This window comes from Vigna unguiculata, chromosome 10 (assembly GCF_037176805.1).
Source record: "Vigna unguiculata cultivar grain cowpea cultivar isolate G323 ecotype 2 chromosome 10, ASM3717680v1, whole genome shotgun sequence".
NCBI classification, from domain to species: domain Eukaryota; kingdom Viridiplantae; phylum Streptophyta; class Magnoliopsida; order Fabales; family Fabaceae; genus Vigna; species Vigna unguiculata.
In genome coordinates this window covers 20,948,934-20,966,479 of record NC_140801.1, presented here as the reverse complement: position 1 = coordinate 20,966,479, position 17,546 = coordinate 20,948,934, and positions in this window count along the sequence as shown.

Genomic DNA, 17,546 nt, shown 5'->3' with positions numbered 1-17,546 from the left:
AATAATTGAACTTTCATGTACAACAAGATCTCAAAATTTCATAACAAACATGTTGGCGGATACTCAAATTGGATTAGTTTCTGAAATTTAAAAAATTCAATCTCTAGGCAACAAATTTTCAATTGTTTTTTACTACTTTCTACTATTTACAATTTAAATAATCATGTTTTCTACAAAAATATTGCTCAAAGTTTCTTAAGAAACTTGTCGCAAATACTCAAAAGGGATTACTGGTGTTATGAAATTTGAAAAATTTCCTATTTTTCTACCGTTTATTTTAATTGTTTTACTAAGTTTTACTATGTACTAATTAAATAATTGATATTTTATATATAAAAATTGCAAATAAATTAACAAGAAACAAGTTGGCCAATACCAGGATAGGATTTGTGTTCTTAAATTTGACAAGTTCCATCTCCTGGTAACACTTTTTTAATTCTTTTTACTAGTTTTAACTATTTACAATTGAAATAATTGAAATTTTGTGTACAAAGATATCTCAAAATTTCATAACAAACAGGTTGACAGATACTCATATGCGATTTGTTTCTGAAATTGAAAAAATTAAATCTCTAGGTAACAATTTTTCAATTTTTTTTACTACTTTCTACCATATACAATTTAAACAATTCATGTTTTCTACATACAAATTGCTCAAATTTTCATGAGAATCTTGTTGCAAATACTCAAAGAGGATTAATGGTGTTACGAAATTTGAAATTTTTTCTTTTTTTTGTGACAGTTCCTTAATTTTTTACTAATTTTTACTATTTAAGATCTAAATAATCGAAATGTTATATATGAAAATGGGAAAAAAATCACAAGAATTAAGTTCGCCAATACTAGGATAGGATTTGTGTTCTTAAATTTGACAAGTTGCATCTCCTGTAACACTTTTTCAATTCTTTTTACTATTTTTAACTATTTACATTTCAAATAATTGAACTTTCATGTACAACAAGATCTCAAAATTTCATAACAAACATGTTGGCGGATACTCAAATTGGATTAGTTTCTGAAATTTAAAAAATTCAATCTCTAGGCAACAAATTTTCAATTGTTTTTTACTACTTTCTACTATTTACAATTTAAATAATCATGTTTTCTACATAAATATTGCTCAAAGTTTCTTAAGAAACTTGTCGCAAATACTCAAAAGGGATTACTGGTGTTATGAAATTTGAAAAATTTCCTATTTTTCTACCGTTTATTTTAATTGTTTAACTAAGTTTTACTATGTACTAATTAAATAATTGATATTTTATATGTAAAAATTGCAAATAAATTAACAAGAAACAAGTTGGCCAATACCAGGATAGGATTTGTGTTCTTAAATTTGACAAGTTCCATCTCCTGGTAACACTTTTTTAATTCTTTTTACTAGTTTTAACTATTTACAATTGAAATAATTGAAATTTTGTGTACAAAGATATCTCAAAATTTCATAACAAACAGGTTGACAGATACTCATATGCGATTTGTTTCTGAAATTGAAAAAATTAAATCTCTAGGTAACAATTTTTCAATTTTTTTTACTACTTTCTACCATATACAATTTAAACAATTCATGTTTTCTACATACAAATTGCTCAAATTTTCATGAGAAACTTGTTGCAAATACTCAAAGAGGATTAATGGTGTTACGAAATTTGAAATTTTTTCTTTTTTTTGTGACAGTTCCTTAATTTTTTACTAATTTTTACTATTTAAGATCTAAATAATCGAAATGTTATATATGAAAATGGGAAAAAAATCACAAGAATTAAGTTCGCCAATACTAGGATAGGATTTGTGTTCTTAAATTTGACAAGTTGCATCTCCTGTAACACTTTTTCAATTCTTTTTACTATTTTTAACTATTTACATTTCAAATAATTGAACTTTCATGTACAACAAGATCTCAAAATTTCATAACAAACATGTTGGCGGATACTCAAATTGGATTAGTTTCTGAAATTTAAAAAATTCAATCTCTAGGCAACAAATTTTCAATTGTTTTTTACTACTTTCTACTATTTACAATTTAAATAATCATGTTTTCTACAAAAATATTGCTCAAAGTTTCTTAAGAAACTTGTCGCAAATACTCAAAAGGGATTACTGGTGTTATGAAATTTGAAAAATTTCCTATTTTTCTACCGTTTATTTTAATTGTTTTACTAAGTTTTACTATGTACTAATTAAATAATTGATATTTTATATATAAAAATTGCAAATAAATTAACAAGAAACAAGTTGGCCAATACCAGGATAGGATTTGTGTTCTTAAATTTGACAAGTTCCATCTCCTGGTAACACTTTTTTAATTCTTTTTACTAGTTTTAACTATTTACAATTGAAATAATTGAAATTTTGTGTACAAAGATATCTCAAAATTTCATAACAAACAGGTTGACAGATACTCATATGCGATTTGTTTCTGAAATTGAAAAAATTAAATCTCTAGGTAACAATTTTTCAATTTTTTTTACTACTTTCTACCATATACAATTTAAACAATTCATGTTTTCTACATACAAATTGCTCAAATTTTCATGAGAAACTTGTTGCAAATACTCAAAGAGGATTAATGGTGTTACGAAATTTGAAATTTTTTCTTTTTTTTGTGACAGTTCCTTAATTTTTTACTAATTTTTACTATTTAAGATCTAAATAATCGAAATGTTATATATGAAAATGGGAAAAAAATCACAAGAATTAAGTTCGCCAATACTAGGATAGGATTTGTGTTCTTAAATTTGACAAGTTGCATCTCCTGTAACACTTTTTCAATTCTTTTTACTATTTTTAACTATTTACATTTCAAATAATTGAACTTTCATGTACAACAAGATCTCAAAATTTCATAACAAACATGTTGGCGGATACTAAAATTGGATTAGTTTCTGAAATTTAAAAAATTCAATCTCTAGGCAACAAATTTTCAATTGTTTTTTACTACTTTCTACTATTTACAATTTAAATAATCATGTTTTCTACATAAATATTGCTCAAAGTTTCTTAAGAAACTTGTCGCAAATACTCAAAAGGGATTACTGGTGTTATGAAATTTGAAAAATTTCCTATTTTTCTACCGTTTATTTTAATTGTTTAACTAAGTTTTACTATGTACTAATTAAATAATTGATATTTTATATGTAAAAATTGCAAATAAATTAACAAGAAACAAGTTGGCCAATACCAGGATAGGATTTGTGTTCTTAAATTTGACAAGTTCCATCTCCTGGTAACACTTTTTTAATTCTTTTTACTAGTTTTAACTATTTACAATTGAAATAATTGAAATTTTGTGTACAAAGATATCTCAAAATTTCATAACAAACAGGTTGACAGATACTCATATGCGATTTGTTTCTGAAATTGAAAAAATTAAATCTCTAGGTAACAATTTTTCAATTTTTTTTACTACTTTCTACCATATACAATTTAAACAATTCATGTTTTCTACATACAAATTGCTCAAATTTTCATGAGAAACTTTTTGCAAATACTCAAAGAGGATTAATGGTGTTACGAAATTTGAAATTTTTTCTTTTTTTTTGTGACAGTTCCTTAATTTTTTACTAATTTTTACTATTTAAGATCTAAATAATCGAAATGTTATATATGAAAATGGGAAAAAAATCACAAGAATTAAGTTCGCCAATACTAGGATAGGATTTGTGTTCTTAAATTTGACAAGTTGCATCTCCTGTAACACTTTTTCAATTCTTTTTACTATTTTTAACTATTTACATTTCAAATAATTGAACTTTCATGTACAACAAGATCTCAAAATTTCATAACAAACATGTTGGCGGATACTCAAATTGGATTAGTTTCTGAAATTTAAAAAATTCAATCTCTAGGCAACAAATTTTCAATTGTTTTTTACTACTTTCTAGTATTTACAATTTAAATAATCATGTTTTCTACATAAATATTGCTCAAAGTTTCTTAAGAAACTTGCCGCAAATACTCAAAAGGGATTACTGGTGTTATGAAATTTGAAAAATTTCCTATTTTTCTACCGTTTATTTTAATTGTTTTACTAAGTTTTACTATGTACTAATTAAATAATTGATATTTTATATGTAAAAATTGCAAATAAATTAACAAGAAACAAGTTGGCCAATACCAGGATAGGATTTGTGTTCTTAAATTTGACAAGTTCCATCTCCTGGTAACACTTTTTTAATTCTTTTTACTAGTTTTAACTATTTACAATTGAAATAATTGAAATTTTGTGTACAAAGATATCTCAAAATTTCATAACAAACAGGTTGACAGATACTCATATGCGATTTGTTTCTGAAATTGAAAAAATTAAATCTCTAGGTAACAATTTTTCAATTTTTTTTACTACTTTCTACCATATACAATTTAAACAATTCATGTTTTCTACATACAAATTGCTCAAATTTTCATGAGAAACTTGTTGCAAATACTCAAAGAGGATTAATGGTGTTACGAAATTTGAAATTTTTTCTTTTTTTTGTGACAGTTCCTTAATTTTTTACTAATTTTTACTATTTAAGATCTAAATAATCGAAATGTTATATATGAAAATGGGAAAAAAATCACAAGAATTAAGTTCGCCAATACTAGGATAGGATTTGTGTTCTTAAATTTGACAAGTTGCATCTCCTGTAACACTTTTTCAATTCTTTTTACTATTTTTAACTATTTACATTTCAAATAATTGAACTTTCATGTACAACAAGATCTCAAAATTTCATAACAAACATGTTGGCGGATACTCAAATTGGATTAGTTTCTGAAATTTAAAAAATTCAATCTCTAGGCAACAAATTTTCAATTGTTTTTTACTACTTTCTACTATTTACAATTTAAATAATCATGTTTTCTACAAAAATATTGCTCAAAGTTTCTTAAGAAACTTGTCGCAAATACTCAAAAGGGATTACTGGTGTTATGAAATTTGAAAAATTTCCTATTTTTCTACCGTTTATTTTAATTGTTTTACTAAGTTTTACTATGTACTAATTAAATAATTGATATTTTATATATAAAAATTGCAAATAAATTAACAAGAAACAAGTTGGCCAATACCAGGATAGGATTTGTGTTCTTAAATTTGACAAGTTCCATCTCCTGGTAACACTTTTTTAATTCTTTTTACTAGTTTTAACTATTTACAATTGAAATAATTGAAATTTTGTGTACAAAGATATCTCAAAATTTCATAACAAACAGGTTGACAGATACTCATATGCGATTTGTTTCTGAAATTGAAAAAATTAAATCTCTAGGTAACAATTTTTCAATTTTTTTTACTACTTTCTACCATATACAATTTAAACAATTCATGTTTTCTACATACAAATTGCTCAAATTTTCATGAGAAACTTGTTGCAAATACTCAAAGAGGATTAATGGTGTTACGAAATTTGAAATTTTTTCTTTTTTTTGTGACAGTTCCTTAATTTTTTACTAATTTTTACTATTTAAGATCTAAATAATCGAAATGTTATATATGAAAATGGGAAAAAAATCACAAGAATTAAGTTCGCCAATACTAGGATAGGATTTGTGTTCTTAAATTTGACAAGTTGCATCTCCTGTAACACTTTTTCAATTCTTTTTACTATTTTTAACTATTTACATTTCAAATAATTGAACTTTCATGTACAACAAGATCTCAAAATTTCATAACAAACATGTTGGCGGATACTAAAATTGGATTAGTTTCTGAAATTTAAAAAATTCAATCTCTAGGCAACAAATTTTCAATTGTTTTTTACTACTTTCTACTATTTACAATTTAAATAATCATGTTTTCTACATAAATATTGCTCAAAGTTTCTTAAGAAACTTGTCGCAAATACTCAAAAGGGATTACTGGTGTTATGAAATTTGAAAAATTTCCTATTTTTCTACCGTTTATTTTAATTGTTTAACTAAGTTTTACTATGTACTAATTAAATAATTGATATTTTATATGTAAAAATTGCAAATAAATTAACAAGAAACAAGTTGGCCAATACCAGGATAGGATTTGTGTTCTTAAATTTGACAAGTTCCATCTCCTGGTAACACTTTTTTAATTCTTTTTACTAGTTTTAACTATTTACAATTGAAATAATTGAAATTTTGTGTACAAAGATATCTCAAAATTTCATAACAAACAGGTTGACAGATACTCATATGCGATTTGTTTCTGAAATTGAAAAAATTAAATCTCTAGGTAACAATTTTTCAATTTTTTTTACTACTTTCTACCATATACAATTTAAACAATTCATGTTTTCTACATACAAATTGCTCAAATTTTCATGAGAAACTTTTTGCAAATACTCAAAGAGGATTAATGGTGTTACGAAATTTGAAATTTTTTCTTTTTTTTTGTGACAGTTCCTTAATTTTTTACTAATTTTTACTATTTAAGATCTAAATAATCGAAATGTTATATATGAAAATGGGAAAAAAATCACAAGAATTAAGTTCGCCAATACTAGGATAGGATTTGTGTTCTTAAATTTGACAAGTTGCATCTCCTGTAACACTTTTTCAATTCTTTTTACTATTTTTAACTATTTACATTTCAAATAATTGAACTTTCATGTACAACAAGATCTCAAAATTTCATAACAAACATGTTGGCGGATACTCAAATTGGATTAGTTTCTGAAATTTAAAAAATTCAATCTCTAGGCAACAAATTTTCAATTGTTTTTTACTACTTTCTACTATTTACAATTTAAATAATCATGTTTTCTACAAAAATATTGCTCAAAGTTTCTTAAGAAACTTGTCGCAAATACTCAAAAGGGATTACTGGTGTTATGAAATTTGAAAAATTTCCTATTTTTCTACCGTTTATTTTAATTGTTTTACTAAGTTTTACTATGTACTAATTAAATAATTGATATTTTATATATAAAAATTGCAAATAAATTAACAAGAAACAAGTTGGCCAATACCAGGATAGGATTTGTGTTCTTAAATTTGACAAGTTCCATCTCCTGGTAACACTTTTTTAATTCTTTTTACTAGTTTTAACTATTTACAATTGAAATAATTGAAATTTTGTGTACAAAGATATCTCAAAATTTCATAACAAACAGGTTGACAGATACTCATATGCGATTTGTTTCTGAAATTGAAAAAATTAAATCTCTAGGTAACAATTTTTCAATTTTTTTTACTACTTTCTACCATATACAATTTAAACAATTCATGTTTTCTACATACAAATTGCTCAAATTTTCATGAGAAACTTGTTGCAAATACTCAAAGAGGATTAATGGTGTTACGAAATTTGAAATTTTTTCTTTTTTTTGTGACAGTTCCTTAATTTTTTACTAATTTTTACTATTTAAGATCTAAATAATCGAAATGTTATATATGAAAATGGGAAAAAAATCACAAGAATTAAGTTCGCCAATACTAGGATAGGATTTGTGTTCTTAAATTTGACAAGTTGCATCTCCTGTAACACTTTTTCAATTCTTTTTACTATTTTTAACTATTTACATTTCAAATAATTGAACTTTCATGTACAACAAGATCTCAAAATTTCATAACAAACATGTTGGCGGATACTAAAATTGGATTAGTTTCTGAAATTTAAAAAATTCAATCTCTAGGCAACAAATTTTCAATTGTTTTTTACTACTTTCTACTATTTACAATTTAAATAATCATGTTTTCTACATAAATATTGCTCAAAGTTTCTTAAGAAACTTGTCGCAAATACTCAAAAGGGATTACTGGTGTTATGAAATTTGAAAAATTTCCTATTTTTCTACCGTTTATTTTAATTGTTTAACTAAGTTTTACTATGTACTAATTAAATAATTGATATTTTATATGTAAAAATTGCAAATAAATTAACAAGAAACAAGTTGGCCAATACCAGGATAGGATTTGTGTTCTTAAATTTGACAAGTTCCATCTCCTGGTAACACTTTTTTAATTCTTTTTACTAGTTTTAACTATTTACAATTGAAATAATTGAAATTTTGTGTACAAAGATATCTCAAAATTTCATAACAAACAGGTTGACAGATACTCATATGCGATTTGTTTCTGAAATTGAAAAAATTAAATCTCTAGGTAACAATTTTTCAATTTTTTTTACTACTTTCTACCATATACAATTTAAACAATTCATGTTTTCTACATACAAATTGCTCAAATTTTCATGAGAAACTTTTTGCAAATACTCAAAGAGGATTAATGGTGTTACGAAATTTGAAATTTTTTCTTTTTTTTTGTGACAGTTCCTTAATTTTTTACTAATTTTTACTATTTAAGATCTAAATAATCGAAATGTTATATATGAAAATGGGAAAAAAATCACAAGAATTAAGTTCGCCAATACTAGGATAGGATTTGTGTTCTTAAATTTGACAAGTTGCATCTCCTGTAACACTTTTTCAATTCTTTTTACTATTTTTAACTATTTACATTTCAAATAATTGAACTTTCATGTACAACAAGATCTCAAAATTTCATAACAAACATGTTGGCGGATACTCAAATTGGATTAGTTTCTGAAATTTAAAAAATTCAATCTCTAGGCAACAAATTTTCAATTGTTTTTTACTACTTTCTACTATTTACAATTTAAATAATCATGTTTTCTACAAAAATATTGCTCAAAGTTTCTTAAGAAACTTGTCGCAAATACTCAAAAGGGATTACTGGTGTTATGAAATTTGAAAAATTTCCTATTTTTCTACCGTTTATTTTAATTGTTTTACTAAGTTTTACTATGTACTAATTAAATAATTGATATTTTATATATAAAAATTGCAAATAAATTAACAAGAAACAAGTTGGCCAATACCAGGATAGGATTTGTGTTCTTAAATTTGACAAGTTCCATCTCCTGGTAACACTTTTTTAATTCTTTTTACTAGTTTTAACTATTTACAATTGAAATAATTGAAATTTTGTGTACAAAGATATCTCAAAATTTCATAACAAACAGGTTGACAGATACTCATATGCGATTTGTTTCTGAAATTGAAAAAATTAAATCTCTAGGTAACAATTTTTCAATTTTTTTTACTACTTTCTACCATATACAATTTAAACAATTCATGTTTTCTACATACAAATTGCTCAAATTTTCATGAGAAACTTGTTGCAAATACTCAAAGAGGATTAATGGTGTTACGAAATTTGAAATTTTTTCTTTTTTTTGTGACAGTTCCTTAATTTTTTACTAATTTTTACTATTTAAGATCTAAATAATCGAAATGTTATATATGAAAATGGGAAAAAAATCACAAGAATTAAGTTCGCCAATACTAGGATAGGATTTGTGTTCTTAAATTTGACAAGTTGCATCTCCTGTAACACTTTTTCAATTCTTTTTACTATTTTTAACTATTTACATTTCAAATAATTGAACTTTCATGTACAACAAGATCTCAAAATTTCATAACAAACATGTTGGCGGATACTAAAATTGGATTAGTTTCTGAAATTTAAAAAATTCAATCTCTAGGCAACAAATTTTCAATTGTTTTTTACTACTTTCTACTATTTACAATTTAAATAATCATGTTTTCTACATAAATATTGCTCAAAGTTTCTTAAGAAACTTGTCGCAAATACTCAAAAGGGATTACTGGTGTTATGAAATTTGAAAAATTTCCTATTTTTCTACCGTTTATTTTAATTGTTTAACTAAGTTTTACTATGTACTAATTAAATAATTGATATTTTATATGTAAAAATTGCAAAAAAATTAACAAGAAACAAGTTGGCCAATACCAGGATAGGATTTGTGTTCTTAAATTTGACAAGTTCCATCTCCTGGTAACACTTTTTTAATTCTTTTTACTAGTTTTAACTATTTACAATTGAAATAATTGAAATTTTGTGTACAAAGATATCTCAAAATTTCATAACAAACAGGTTGACAGATACTCATATGCGATTTGTTTCTGAAATTGAAAAAATTAAATCTCTAGGTAACAATTTTTCAATTTTTTTTACTACTTTCTACCATATACAATTTAAACAATTCATGTTTTCTACATACAAATTGCTCAAATTTTCATGAGAAACTTTTTGCAAATACTCAAAGAGGATTAATGGTGTTACGAAATTTGAAATTTTTTCTTTTTTTTTGTGACAGTTCCTTAATTTTTTACTAATTTTTACTATTTAAGATCTAAATAATCGAAATGTTATATATGAAAATGGGAAAAAAATCACAAGAATTAAGTTCGCCAATACTAGGATAGGATTTGTGTTCTTAAATTTGACAAGTTGCATCTCCTGTAACACTTTTTCAATTCTTTTTACTATTTTTAACTATTGACATTTCAAATAATTGAACTTTCATGTACAACAAGATCTCAAAATTTCATAACAAACATGTTGGCGGATACTCAAATTGGATTAGTTTCTGAAATTTAAAAAATTCAATCTCTAGGCAACAAATTTTCAATTGTTTTTTACTACTTTCTAGTATTTACAATTTAAATAATCATGTTTTCTACATAAATATTGCTCAAAGTTTCTTAAGAAACTTGTCGCAAATACTCAAAAGGGATTACTGGTGTTATGAAATTTGAAAAATTTCCTATTTTTCTACCGTTTATTTTAATTGTTTTACTAAGTTTTACTATGTACTAATTAAATAATTGATATTTTATATGTAAAAATTGCAAATAAATTAACAAGAAACAAGTTGGCCAATACCAGGATAGGATTTGTGTTCTTAAATTTGACAAGTTCCATCTCCTGGTAACACTTTTTTAATTCTTTTTACTAGTTTTAACTATTTACAATTGAAATAATTGAAATTTTGTGTACAAAGATATCTCAAAATTTCATAACAAACAGGTTGACAGATACTCATATGCGATTTGTTTCTGAAATTGAAAAAATTAAATCTCTAGGTAACAATTTTTCAATTTTTTTTACTACTTTCTACCATATACAATTTAAACAATTCATGTTTTCTACATACAAATTGCTCAAATTTTCATGAGAAACTTGTTGCAAATACTCAAAGAGGATTAATGGTGTTACGAAATTTGAAATTTTTTCTTTTTTTTGTGACAGTTCCTTAATTTTTTACTAATTTTTACTATTTAAGATCTAAATAATCGAAATGTTATATATGAAAATGGGAAAAAAATCACAAGAATTAAGTTCGCCAATACTAGGATAGGATTTGTGTTCTTAAATTTGACAAGTTGCATCTCCTGTAACACTTTTTCAATTCTTTTTACTATTTTTAACTATTTACATTTCAAATAATTGAACTTTCATGTACAACAAGATCTCAAAATTTCATAACAAACATGTTGGCGGATACTCAAATTGGATTAGTTTCTGAAATTTAAAAAATTCAATCTCTAGGCAACAAATTTTCAATTGTTTTTTACTACTTTCTACTATTTACAATTTAAATAATCATGTTTTCTACATAAATATTGCTCAAAGTTTCTTAAGAAACTTGTCGCAAATACTCAAAAGGGATTACTGGTGTTATGAAATTTAAAAAATTTCCTATTTTTCTACCGTTTATTTTAATTGTTTTACTAAGTTTTACTATGTACTAATTAAATAATTGATATTTTATATATAAAAATTGTAAATAAATTAACAAGAAACAAGTTGGCCAATACCAGGATAGGATTTGTGTTCTTAAATTTGACAAGTTCCATCTCCTGGTAACACTTTTTTAATTCTTTTTACTAGTTTTAACTATTTACAATTGAAATAATTGAAATTTTGTGTACAAAGATATCTCAAAATTTCATAACAAACAGGTTGACAGATACTCATATGCGATTTGTTTCTGAAATTGAAAAAATTAAATCTCTAGGTAACAATTTTTCAATTTTTTTTACTACTTTCTACCATATACAATTTAAACAATTCATGTTTTCTACATACAAATTGTTCAAATTTTCATGAGAAACTTGTTGCAAATACTCAAAGAGGATTAATGGTGTTACGAAATTTGAAATTTTTTCTTTTTTTTGTGACAGTTCCTTAATTTTTTACTAATTTTTACTATTTAAGATCTAAATAATCGAAATGTTATATATGAAAATGGGAAAAAAATCACAAGAATTAAGTTCGCCAATACTAGGATAGGATTTGTGTTCTTAAATTTGACAAGTTGCATCTCCTGTAACACTTTTTCAATTCTTTTTACTATTTTTAACTATTTACATTTCAAATAATTGAACTTTCATGTACAACAAGATCTCAAAATTTCATAACAAACATGTTGGCGGATACTCAAATTGGATTAGTTTCTGAAATTTAAAAAATTCAATCTCTAGGCAACAAATTTTCAATTGTTTTTTACTACTTTCTACTATTTACAATTTAAATAATCATGTTTTCTACAAAAATATTGCTCAAAGTTTCTTAAGAAACTTGTCGCAAATACTCAAAAGGGATTACTGGTGTTATGAAATTTGAAAAATTTCCTATTTTTCTACCGTTTATTTTAATTGTTTTACTAAGTTTTACTATGTACTAATTAAATAATTGATATTTTATATATAAAAATTGCAAATAAATTAACAAGAAACAAGTTGGCCAATACCAGGATAGGATTTGTGTTCTTAAATTTGACAAGTTCCATCTCCTGGTAACACTTTTTTAATTCTTTTTACTAGTTTTAACTATTTACAATTGAAATAATTGAAATTTTGTGTACAAAGATATCTCAAAATTTCATAACAAACAGGTTGACAGATACTCATATGCGATTTGTTTCTGAAATTGAAAAAATTAAATCTCTAGGTAACAATTTTTCAATTTTTTTTACTACTTTCTACCATATACAATTTAAACAATTCATGTTTTCTACATACAAATTGCTCAAATTTTCATGAGAATCTTGTTGCAAATACTCAAAGAGGATTAATGGTGTTACGAAATTTGAAATTTTTTCTTTTTTTTGTGACAGTTCCTTAATTTTTTACTAATTTTTACTATTTAAGATCTAAATAATCGAAATGTTATATATGAAAATGGGAAAAAAATCACAAGAATTAAGTTCGCCAATACTAGGATAGGATTTGTGTTCTTAAATTTGACAAGTTGCATCTCCTGTAACACTTTTCAAATTCTTTTTACTATTTTTAACTATTTACATTTCAAATAATTGAACTTTCAAGTACAACAAGATCTCAAAATTTCATAACAAACATGTTGGCGGATACTCAAATTGGATTAGTTTCTGAAATTTAAAAAATTCAATCTCTAGGCAACAAATTTTCAATTGTTTTTTACTAATTTCTACTATTTACAATTTAAATAATCATGTTTTCTACATAAATATTGCTCAAAGTTTCTTAAGAAACTTGTCGCAAATACTCAAAAGGGATTACTGGTGTTATGAAATTTGAAAAATTTCCTATTTTTCTACCGTTTATTTTAATTGTTTTACTAAGTTTTACTATGTACTAATTAAATAATTGATATTTTATATATAAAAATTGCAAATAAATTAACAAGAAACAAGTTGGCCAATACCAGGATAGGATTTGTGTTCTTAAATTTGACAAGTTCCATCTCCTGGTAACACTTTTTTAATTCTTTTTACTAGTTTTAACTATTTACAATTGAAATAATTGAAATTTTGTGTACAAAGATATCTCAAAATTTCATAACAAACAGGTTGACAGATACTCATATGCGATTTGTTTCTGAAATTGAAAAAATTAAATCTCTAGGTAACAATTTTTCAATTTTTTTTACTACTTTCTACCATATACAATTTAAACAATTCATGTTTTCTACATACAAATTGATCAAATTTTCATGAGAAACTTTTTGCAAATACTCAAAGAGGATTAATGGTGTTACGAAATTTGAAATTTTTTCTTTTTTTTGTGACAGTTCCTTAATTTTTTACTAATTTTTACTATTTAAGATCTAAATAATCGAAATGTTATATATGAAAATGGGAAAAAAATCACAAGAATTAAGTTCGCCAATACTAGGATAGGATTTGTGTTCTTAAATTTGACAAGTTGCATCTCCTGTAACACTTTTTCAATTCTTTTTACTATTTTTAACTATTTACATTTCAAATAATTGAACTTTCATGTACAACAAGATCTCAAAATTTCATAACAAACATGTTGGCGGATACTCAAATTGGATTAGTTTCTGAAATTTAAAAAATTCAATCTCTAGGCAACAAATTTTCAATTGTTTTTTACTACTTTCTAGTATTTACAATTTAAATAATCATGTTTTCTACATAAATATTGCTCAAAGTTTCTTAAGAAACTTGTCGCAAATACTCAAAAGGGATTACTGGTGTTATGAAATTTGAAAAATTTCCTATTTTTCTACCGTTTATTTTAATTGTTTTACTAAGTTTTACTATGTACTAATTAAATAATTGATATTTTATATGTAAAAATTGCAAATAAATTAACAAGAAACAAGTTGGCCAATACCAGGATAGGATTTGTGTTCTTAAATTTGACAAGTTCCATCTCCTGGTAACACTTTTTTAATTCTTTTTACTAGTTTTAACTATTTACAATAGAAATAATTGAAATTTTGTGTACAAAGATATCTCAAAATTTCATAACAAACAGGTTGACAGATACTCATATGCGATTTGTTTCTGAAATTGAAAAAATTAAATCTCTAGGTAACAATTTTTCAATTTTTTTTACTACTTTCTACCATATACAATTTAAACAATTCATGTTTTCTACATACAAATTGCTCAAATTTTCATGAGAAACTTGTTGCAAATACTCAAAGAGGATTAATGGTGTTACGAAATTTGAAATTTTTTCTTTTTTTTGTGACAGTTCCTTAATTTTTTACTAATTTTTACTATTTAAGATCTAAAGAATCGAAATGTTATATATGAAAATGGGAAAAAAATCACAAGAATTAAGTTCGCCAATACTAGGATAGGATTTGTGTTCTTAAATTTGACAAGTTGCATCTCCTGTAACACTTTTTCAATTCTTTTTACTATTTTTAACTATTTACATTTCAAATAATTGAACTTTCATGTACAACAAGATCTCAAAATTTCATAACAAACATGTTGGCGGATACTCAAATTGGATTAGTTTCTGAAATTTAAAAAATTCAATCTCTAGGCAACAAATTTTCAATTGTTTTTTACTACTTTCTACTATTTACAATTTAAATAATCATGTTTTCTACATAAATATTGCTCAAAGTTTCTTAAGAAACTTGTCGCAAATACTCAAAAGGGATTACTGGTGTTATGAAATTTGAAAAATTTCCTATTTTTCTACCGTTTATTTTAATTGTTTTACTAAGTTTTACTATGTACTAATTAAATAATTGATATTTTATATATAAAAATTGCAAATAAATTAACAAGAAACAAGTTGGCCAATACCAGGATAGGATTTGTGTTCTTAAATTTGACAAGTTCCATCTCCTGGTAACACTTTTTTAATTCTTTTTACTAGTTTTAACTATTTACAATTGAAATAATTGAAATTTTGTGTACAAAGATATCTCAAAATTTCATAACAAACAGGTTGACAGATACTCATATGCGATTTGTTTCTGAAATTGAAAAAATTAAATCTCTAGGTAACAATTTTTCAATTTTTTTTACTACTTTCTACCATATACAATTTAAACAATTCATGTTTTCTACATACAAATTGCTCAAATTTTCATGAGAAACTTGTTGCAAATACTCAAAGAGGATTAATGGTGTTACGAAATTTGAAATTTTTTCTTTTTTTTGTGACAGTTCCTTAATTTTTTACTAATTTTTACTATTTAAGATCTAAATAATCGAAATGTTATATATGAAAATGGGAAAAAAATCACAAGAATTAAGTTCGCCAATACTAGGATAGGATTTGTGTTCTTAAATTTGACTAGTTGCATCTCCTGTAACACTTTTTCAATTCTTTTTACTATTTTTAACTATTTACATTTCAAATAATTGAACTTTCATGTACAACAAGATCTCAAAATTTCATAACAAACATGTTGGCGGATACTCAAATTGGATTAGTTTCTGAAATTTAAAAAATTCAATCTCTAGGCAACAAATTTTCAATTGTTTTTTACTACTTTCTACTATTTACAATTTAAATAATCATGTTTTCTACATAAATATTGCTCAAAGTTTCTTAAGAAACTTGTCGCAAATACTCAAAAGGGATTACTGGTGTTATGAAATTTGAAAAATTTCCTATTTTTCTACCGTTTATTTTAATTCTTTTACTAAGTTTTACTATGTACTAATTAAATAATTGATATTTTATATATAAAAATTGCAAATAAATTAACAAGAAACAAGTTGGCCAATACCAGGATAGGATTTGTGTTCTTAAATTTGACAAGTTCCATCTCCTGGTAACACTTTTTTAATTCTTTTTACTAGTTTTAACTATTTACAATTGAAATAATTGAAATTTTGTGTACAAAGATATCTCAAAATTTCATAACAAACAGGTTGACAGATACTCATATGCGATTTGTTTCTGAAATTGAAAAAATTAAATCTCTAGGTAACAATTTTTCAATTTTTTTTACTACTTTCTACCATATACAATTTAAACAATTCATGTTTTCTACATACAAATTGCTCAAATTTTCATGAGAAACTTGTTGCAAATACTCAAAGAGGATTAATGGTGTTACGAAATTTGAAATTTTTTCTTTTTTTTGTGACAGTTCCTTAATTTTTTACTAATTTTTACTATTTAAGATCTAAATAATTGAAATGTTATATATGAAAATGGGAAAAAAATCACAAGAATTAAGTTCGCCAATACTAGGATAGGATTTGTGTTCTTAAATTTGACAAGTTGCATCTCCTGTAACACTTTTTCAATTCTTTTTACTATTTTTAACTATTTACATTTCAAATAATTGAACTTTCATGTACAACAAGATCTCAAAATTTCATAACAAACATGTTGGCGGATACTCAAATTGGATTAGTTTCTGAAATTTAAAAAATTCAATCTCTAGGCAACAAATTTTCAATTGTTTTTTACTACTTTCTACGATTTACAATTTAAATAATCATGTTTTCTACATAAATATTGCTCAAAGTTTCTTAAGAAATTTGTCGCAAATACTCAAAAGGGATTACTGGTGTTATGAAATTTGAAAAATTTCATATTTTTCTACCGTTTATTTTAATTCTTTTACTAAGTTTTACTATTTACTAATTAAATAATTGATATTTTATATATAAAAATTGCAAATAAATTAACAAGAAACAAGTTGGCCAATACCAGGATAGGATTTGTGTTCTTAAATTTGACAAGTTCCATCTCCTGGTAACACTTTTTTAATTATTTTTACTAGTTTTAACTATTTACAATTGAAATAATTGAAATTTTGTGTACAAAGATATCTCAAAATTTCATAACAAACAGGTTGACATATACTCATATGCGATTTGTTTCTGAAATTGAAAAAATTAAATCTCTAGGTAACAATTTTTCAATTTTTTTTACTACTTTCTACCATATACAATTTAAACAATTCATATTTTCTACATACAAATTGCTCAAATTTTCATGAGAAACTTGTTGCAAATACTCAAAGAGGATTAATGGTGTTACGAA